This window comes from Crinia signifera, chromosome 3 (genome assembly GCF_055691185.1).
Source record: "Crinia signifera chromosome 3, ASM5569118v1, whole genome shotgun sequence".
Classification (NCBI taxonomy): domain Eukaryota; kingdom Metazoa; phylum Chordata; class Amphibia; order Anura; family Myobatrachidae; genus Crinia; species Crinia signifera.
The window spans coordinates 199,063,638-199,071,074 of NC_139219.1; the positions used below are offsets into that span (position 1 = coordinate 199,063,638).

At 46.4% G+C, this 7,437-nt stretch overlaps 1 long non-coding RNA gene across 1 annotated transcript; it reads left to right on the top strand.

Moving 5' to 3' along the window:
* The first annotated feature begins 1,421 nt into the window (after positions 1-1,421).
* Positions 1,422-2,962, top strand: LOC146062632 (uncharacterized). Its single transcript, XR_014471434.1, has 3 exons — positions 1,422-1,488; positions 2,496-2,600; positions 2,889-2,962. It is a non-coding gene; the product is annotated as an uncharacterized LOC146062632 (long non-coding RNA).
* The last annotated feature ends 4,475 nt before the right edge of the window (positions 2,963-7,437 follow it).

Here is a 7,437-nt window from a genome sequence, read left to right on the forward strand (position 1 = left end):
ACCCCTACATAAACCCCAACATCATTAAGGACACCTGTGAGGGTTTCAGACATGGAGATTTTGCAGAGTGGTTTGGAGTTGCTTATCTGTGATGTGGCCCATTTGGAGGAGCTGCACAGGAGGGAGGAAGCTGCACGCCAGATCCAGGTAGCCCCCCGACTACTGCGTACCCCACGTATGTATCGTGCTCGGCTGTACCTGGACTCCCTCTCGGATCAACAGGTTGTGGGGATGTTTAGGCTGAACTGCATTAACCTGTTGGACTTATATGAGCAGGTGAGAGATGATTTGGACCCTTTTGGGGGAGGCAACTATGCAGTGTCTGGGCTGCACAAATTAATGTGTGCCCTCTACTATTTGGCCACAGGCTCCACTCAGTCTCTGACCTCATGGTCCTTGGGGGTATCACAGGCCACTTTCTCTAAGCATTTTACTCAAGTGTTACTTGCTTTAAAGAAGTTGTGGCGGACATACATCAGATTCCCCAGTTCTGAGTTGGAGTGGCAGGACCACAAGTTGGCTTTCTATAGACTCTCAGCATTCCCTCACGTGCTGGGAGCTTTAGACTGCACACACATTGGGATTAGGGCACCGCACGTGCGGGGCCACGTCTACGTCAATAGGCGTGGGCGGCACTCCCTGAACGTGCAGGTTGTATCCAATGCTCACCTGAAAATCCTGAGTGTTGTTGCAGGCTTTCCTGGGAACTGCCATGACGCCTATATTCTGAGACACTCAGCCCTCTGGAACCGATTTACCGACCACCAAATGCCAGAGGGCTGGCTACTAGGTAAGTACCTTTTTACATATTACCCTGTCTCTCCTTATTTGTACCTGCCCTAATGTGTGTGTTTCCTGTTTCACAAGCATATTGTTCTTCTAACAGTGTGTCCTGTTTGAAAGAAACACATACCTTACCATATAAGGCAATCACTTCCTATCTGTGTTTTAGGTGACTCAGGATATGGGTGTGTTTCCTGGCTCATGACACCTTTGCGCTCCCCAGAGGGCCCTGCACAGCACCGGTATAATGAAGCCCATATTGCAACCCGCAATGTGGTGGAGCGCACATTTGGCGTTTTGAAGAGTCGATTCCGGTGTTTGGACAGGTCATCGGGTACGCTGCTTTACCACCCTGCCAAAGTAGTGATGATCATCCAGGCTTGCTGCATGTTGCACAACATAGCCCTGTCCCAACCTGCCTATGTGGAGGAGGAACATGCAGCAGTCGTGCAGGAAGCCCAACCTACCACACCTCGGGTAGTGAGGGGTACGCAGAGGCGGAATCTGGTGCGCACACACATCATCAGCCGTTACTTTTCTGGTAAGCACATGTGCCCTGTACTCCAAAATGTACCTGTGCTGGAAGTGTACTCATAAACAAATTATTGACCAATACCATCTGTTTCCACCCACATTTAGCCTAATACACAGAGCCCAATGGATGCAGCTGGTGGTGCTGACCTATCCCTTGCTGGTATCAAGCTTGTAAGTACATTTGACACATGTATGAATTACGTTTGCTGGAAAACATGGCTCACTGTTGTTGTGGAACTACACGCGCCAGCATGCCCTGACACACTATAACCATTACAGTCCAAACCATGAGTGTCAGAGCTTGCTGGAATATGTAGTTCCACAACCTTTGACAGGCCAGGAGTTACCCCACACTACTTTACAGCAATCCCATTGTCATATACCATTACACTATGTCATAATTCACACAACAATTGTTTTAAAAATAATACACAGACACAATGGTATGCGGTTAGACATTTGTACTGCAGTCTACTATGTCAGAAGCAATCTGCATTTTTGCAAGTGAAACATAAAAACTGTTGGGGGATGTAACAAGATGTATTGCATATTACCAAACTATCAAAAATATGAGCTATCTTCTCCCAGCATCAGGCAACCCTACACCACTTCTAGAACCTGCACCCAGCCCACCATGGGTCCTAATACTCAGACGGGGTGGGGAAGTGGGGGAGCCACTTATTAGGGTGCTAGATACACTACTCAGAGTTGATGCTGCGCCACCTCCGACATTGGCTTCCAGCTGCTGTAGTTGGGCCTGCATACCTATTAAGGCATTGGTCTGCGCTGTGCATGATTGGCTTAGTTCAGCTATACTTTGCGCAAGGCTGCCAATATGGCTATTCTGTTCCCTTACAGCAGAAGTTAGATCTGCAAAACGGGTGTCAATACTATTAGCAATGCGCACATGAGTGCCTACACCTACCCGTACACTACGTGCAATTTTTCGTAATTGAAGAAACATGTCACGCATGTACCCCTGGATGTTACCTATTTGCAGGATTTGGGAGGCCATGAATTCTATTTGTTTGTCCTTGAAATTGACCAAGGAGTTAGCTACTTGGGAAGCAGGAGCTGCTGTATGGGGTGTGTTTGTGGGTGGGGGTGGGTTGGGAGACACCCCACTTGGGGGAAGATCACTCTGTGATGAGGTCTGTATTTCTTCCTCTGCCGCAAAGGTCTCCACGGGTTCAAGAATGATGTCCATTTCGTCTAACACCATCATTGAAGAATCTGTTTGGTCTGTCCCTAGTTGTATAGTACCTGTGGATACAGATGAAGAGGTAAGTACTGATGCATATATAGGCCAGACTCTCTTCTGTACTGTTTTAGAAAGGGCTTGAGATGCTGGACGCACATACCTAGGGGTGTTATGTACTTACACATGTACCCCGATACAGCATGTAACATTGACATTAATAATAAATCACATGTCTGGCTCAGATTACATTCATTTCCGTTGCAATGTAGCAGTAGGAGATGAATGTAGTGTGAGATATTGTTGATGTGACATGGGTGTGTGTACTGTATGTGTAATGGCGTGTTTTTTGTTCATGTACCTGCTTCCACAGATTCAGCAGCAACGGGCCTTCTTTTCTTGGATGCCGCAGCACTTCGGGATGGACAATCTGTGCAAGGAAAGATGGGCAGCCATTATGGACCTTGCAATGGATAAGTATTTTCAGCAAACATGCATTCAAATGACAATAATGGACAATACTTCCTTTGGATAAGGACTGCATTATTTATTCCCCACATTATTATTATTTTTTTTTCCAAGATTATTTTGTTAGATTATTATTAAACTAGTGTACACATGACAACTATTGGATAATCTGTGGTATGTAGGCATGGCAGCTAAACCACCAGTACACCTCTGTGTTTTTGGCCACATACATGTTAGGCTGCTAGAAAGAATGTTACAGTGTTGATCAATATGAGCAGTTGTGGAACTACAAGGCCCAGCATTATGAGCAATTTTAAAGTAGGAGCAGGCAATTTCTTGTGCATGACCTTGCTGGGCTATGTAGTTCCACAGCAGCACTTTACTTAGCATAACAATTCAAGTGAAGAATACAGTTAGAAAACATTGGCATGTTTGTTTAAGATTGCATGTGGTCACACTTACCAGCTCTGGATGGCGTTTGCGGCCTATCGGTATCCGCCATGTGCATGCCAGGCAGGACCTCAGGGGGTATGATGCGCTTCAACTTCACCTCATACGATGTGTAGCACACAGTGGTGGGGCTTCCTCCTCCAGTCTTGGTGGCCTCCTCCAACTCCATGGCCATTTTACTTTTCAGCTGCCTTTTGATGTCATTGAATCTCTTCTTGACATTTCTGACCAGGCGCTTGTGCTGACTTACAGCGTTCACCGCCTGGGTGATGTCCTTCCACATAGCCCTTTTGCGCTGTGCAGTGGTCTTGTGGTGAGTTTTCCCAAGTAAACGGTCAAATACAGGCATGATAGCCCGGACAAGTGCAGCATTTTCGTCATAGGAGAATCTGACCTTTCGGCCACTTTTTGTGCGGCCAGCTTCTACCTCCTCCTCCTCCTCATTTTCTACTCCAGCCATGTACCCCTCCTCCTCCATGCCAGTGTCTTCCTCCTCCACACCTCCATCTTCCTCCACCTCTGACATGTGGCCCTCCTGCAGCTGCTGTGGGGTATGGTCAAGGTCTTGGCTATAGGATGGGGATGCCAGCGGATCCTCCACCTCCTCCTGCTGGGGCTGGACGGCCAGGGCCTGGTCTGGGGCTGGCCTTGCTGTGGCCATGCTGCCTGCCACACTGCTGGCTCTCCCACTTGGCTGGCTGCTGCCACTGCTCCCTCTGCCACTGCTCCCTCTGCCACTGGTTCCTCTGCCACTCCTCACTCTGCCACTGCTCCCTCTGTCACTCCTCACTCTGCCACCAACACCTCTTCCTGTACTCACACTGCCACTGCTCCTCTCCATGCTCCTTACTTCCTATCAAAGAGTGAAATGGCGCCAATGCCCCTTTATATAGGGGTGTGATGCATTATGGAGGGGACAGAGGTGGGCCAATAGGTTGGGGCAGTGGTTCCCAAACTGTGTGCCGTGGCTCCTTGGGGTGCCTCGGGACACATGCAGGGGTGCCCTGGGTTGGTGGTCCAGCACCAACTCAAATTATTAATGGTTAATTATTTATGAGCAAAACCAGTGCTGGTGGCTGCCAATCATAAAATGTGTACAAACAGAAGCAAATCCTGCCCTTTACCACATAACTGACCCTAGGAATCGTATATAAACCCAATCTAATTAATTTTGTTTTGGCATAGGGGTGCCGTGAAAAAAAATCTGATACTCTAGGGTGCCGTGATTCAAAAAAGATTGGAAACCCCTGGGTTGGGGGGTTCTTAGTCATGCGGAGACAGTTTTGTAAATCGCACTCCGGTTGGTCCAAAACTCGCACATGACCGGCGGAAGAAATCGCACTTTTTTGTTACTTAAATTCACACCACTTCGCCGCAAATCGCACCACTTCGCACTTTTCAGTCTCCAAAGCGCATCACATTAAATATGCGAATTATTACTAAAAAATGCGATTTCAAAAAGGGCGAATAGCGGCGATGTGGTGCGCTAAAAAAAATGCGCATTTATGTCAATCCATAGAATTTCACACTATGGGCGGTATTCAATGAGAATACCTGCAAAGTGCAGCGAATCCTTTTTAGGATTCGCTGCACATTCGCCACGTTCCGGAGCCGGCGGGCTCCGGTATTCAACGTGTCAGGAGCTCGCTGCCCCTGACTGGCGAATATGAGCTCCTGCGGCGATTGCCGCAGGGAGCCTGAGGACGGTGGCAGGCAGAGAGATGGAAGTCTCTCTGCCTGGCCCAGAGCGTTTGTGGGGGTTAGGTGGGCTCCCCGGGTGCCAGGCAGCACAGCCTGCCCCCCGGGGGTGCCAGCAGGGGACCTATATTCACTATACCCGATCGTAACGATCGGGTGCAGTGAATATATGAATATGTAATGAGCGGCTCGGCTCCGGCGCCCCCTGCTGGCTGCTGTGTAAAACAAAAAAAAAAAATTTTTAAATTAAATATATATTCAGGTGCTTACAGCACATGAATAAAAAAAAACATGCCCCTCCTCAGAATAAAATTCCTGATTTTTAGACACCAAATGTAAAAAACAAAACACTTTATTTTAAAAGTTCACATTCCACTTCTCCATAAAAAGATAGCGATTGCTACTCGGTGAATCATGGCGAAAAAAACCTTCAAATGTATTCGCCATGTGGTCATTGAATAGGGTGATTCACCGTTTTAGTCAGAAATTCGCCAAACAGCACAAATTCGCCATAAAAACATGGCGAATCAGGCTCATTGTATACCGCCCTATATCTCCAGAAGGATATAAATACATTAGAGAATGTACAAAGAAGGGCAACTAAAATGATGCATGGCCTACATCACAAAACGTACCAGGAAAGACTAAAAGATCTTAATATGTATACTTTAGAGCAGAGAAGGGAAAGGGGGGACATGATAGAAATTTTCAAATATATCAAGGGTTTTAACAAGGTACAGGTGGGAGACATTCTTCACAGGAAGAGGAGCAACAGAACACGAGGACATGCACTGAAACTAGAGGGAGGAAGATTCAGGGGAAATGTGAGGAAGAATTACTTCACAGAAAGAGTAGTAGATAGAGGTGGTAGAGGCAAATACAGTAGTACAATTTAAACATGCTTGGGATAAGCATATTGATTTCCTTACAAAAAAATAAGGATCAAATATGGTGTGAGGTAACATGTTTAAAAAAGGGGCAGACTAGATGGGCCAAGTGGTTATTATCTGCCGTCAAATTCTATGTTTCTATGTTTCTATGAAATAGTGTATTCATGGAAATCACTGTAACATAGCATTCTGTATGCAGGTACAGCCACAGTCGCACACGGAATATAGGGATGCCGCATATCATTTTAATCATCAGAAGCTCCTTGTGTGTCCTGGTCACATAACAATGCAAATAAGACACATTTTCAGCAAAAAAGGCACCCAACGTTAGCAGAACTGGCCAGGAGCTGCATGGCCTATTGAGGCATCTGTATCCAAGCAGAGGCAGAGGTCACAGTGTTAGCGGCTGTGCGAGTGCTGTCTGCGGGTGGGTTGGTTGTGCAATAGTGTTTGGCATATGTGTAAGGGGCATTATGTGTGTCATGTATAAATGCATTAATAATGTGCGACATATGTGTAACAGGCATTATGTGTGTCATGTGTATAAGGGCATTAATAATGTGCAACATATGTGTAATGGGAATTATGTGTGTCATGTGTATAAGAGCATTAATAATGTGCAACATATGTGTAAAGGGCATTATGTGTGTCATTATGTGTATGAAGGGCATTAATAAAGGTTGGCATAATGTGTTAGGGGCATTATGTTTATAAGGACATTAATAATGGGAGTCATGTGTAAGGGGCATTACTGTGTTGTATTATCAGGGGTGCAGAGAGAAAGGGGTAGGGAGTACAAACTACCCAGGCCAAAGTCTGATGGAAGGGCCCAGTGGGGACCATGAGCCCCCTCCCCTTAAGTGACAGCAGCAGCTCCAGCTCTTCTCCTCTGCTCAGCACACACACACTGCATTGTGCTGGGTTGCAGTGTGGCCATGAAGGTGCTTAAAATACAATATTTTCTCAGGAAGGGTATAATGTGAATAATGTGAGGATTAATGTATATAGGGTAAAGTAGTACTACTGTGTGATGTAACGTGAATAAGGGACACCATCGCATGATATAATGTGAATAAAGTTGCACTACTGTGTGGCATAATTTAAATTGGGGGTACTATTTTGTGGCCATGCCTCTTCCCAGCAAGAACACACCCCTGTTTGGGCTGCGCACCGAATGTGTGCACTGTTTCTATTTAAAATATTGCGGATAGGAGAACCAAAATGATGACTGCTATCATGAGAGTTGATGGTGCTAGGAAAGGGGAGCAGGGTCAGATGCAGAACTAGTGGCGGTGCTAGGGGGCACCAGCCAAAATCTTGCCTAGGGCGTCATTTAGGCTAGGGCCGGCTCTGACTATGTGTTTGGGGAATTATCTGAGGAGGGAATTTAAAGTTTGAGAACACATTTCTCTTGTA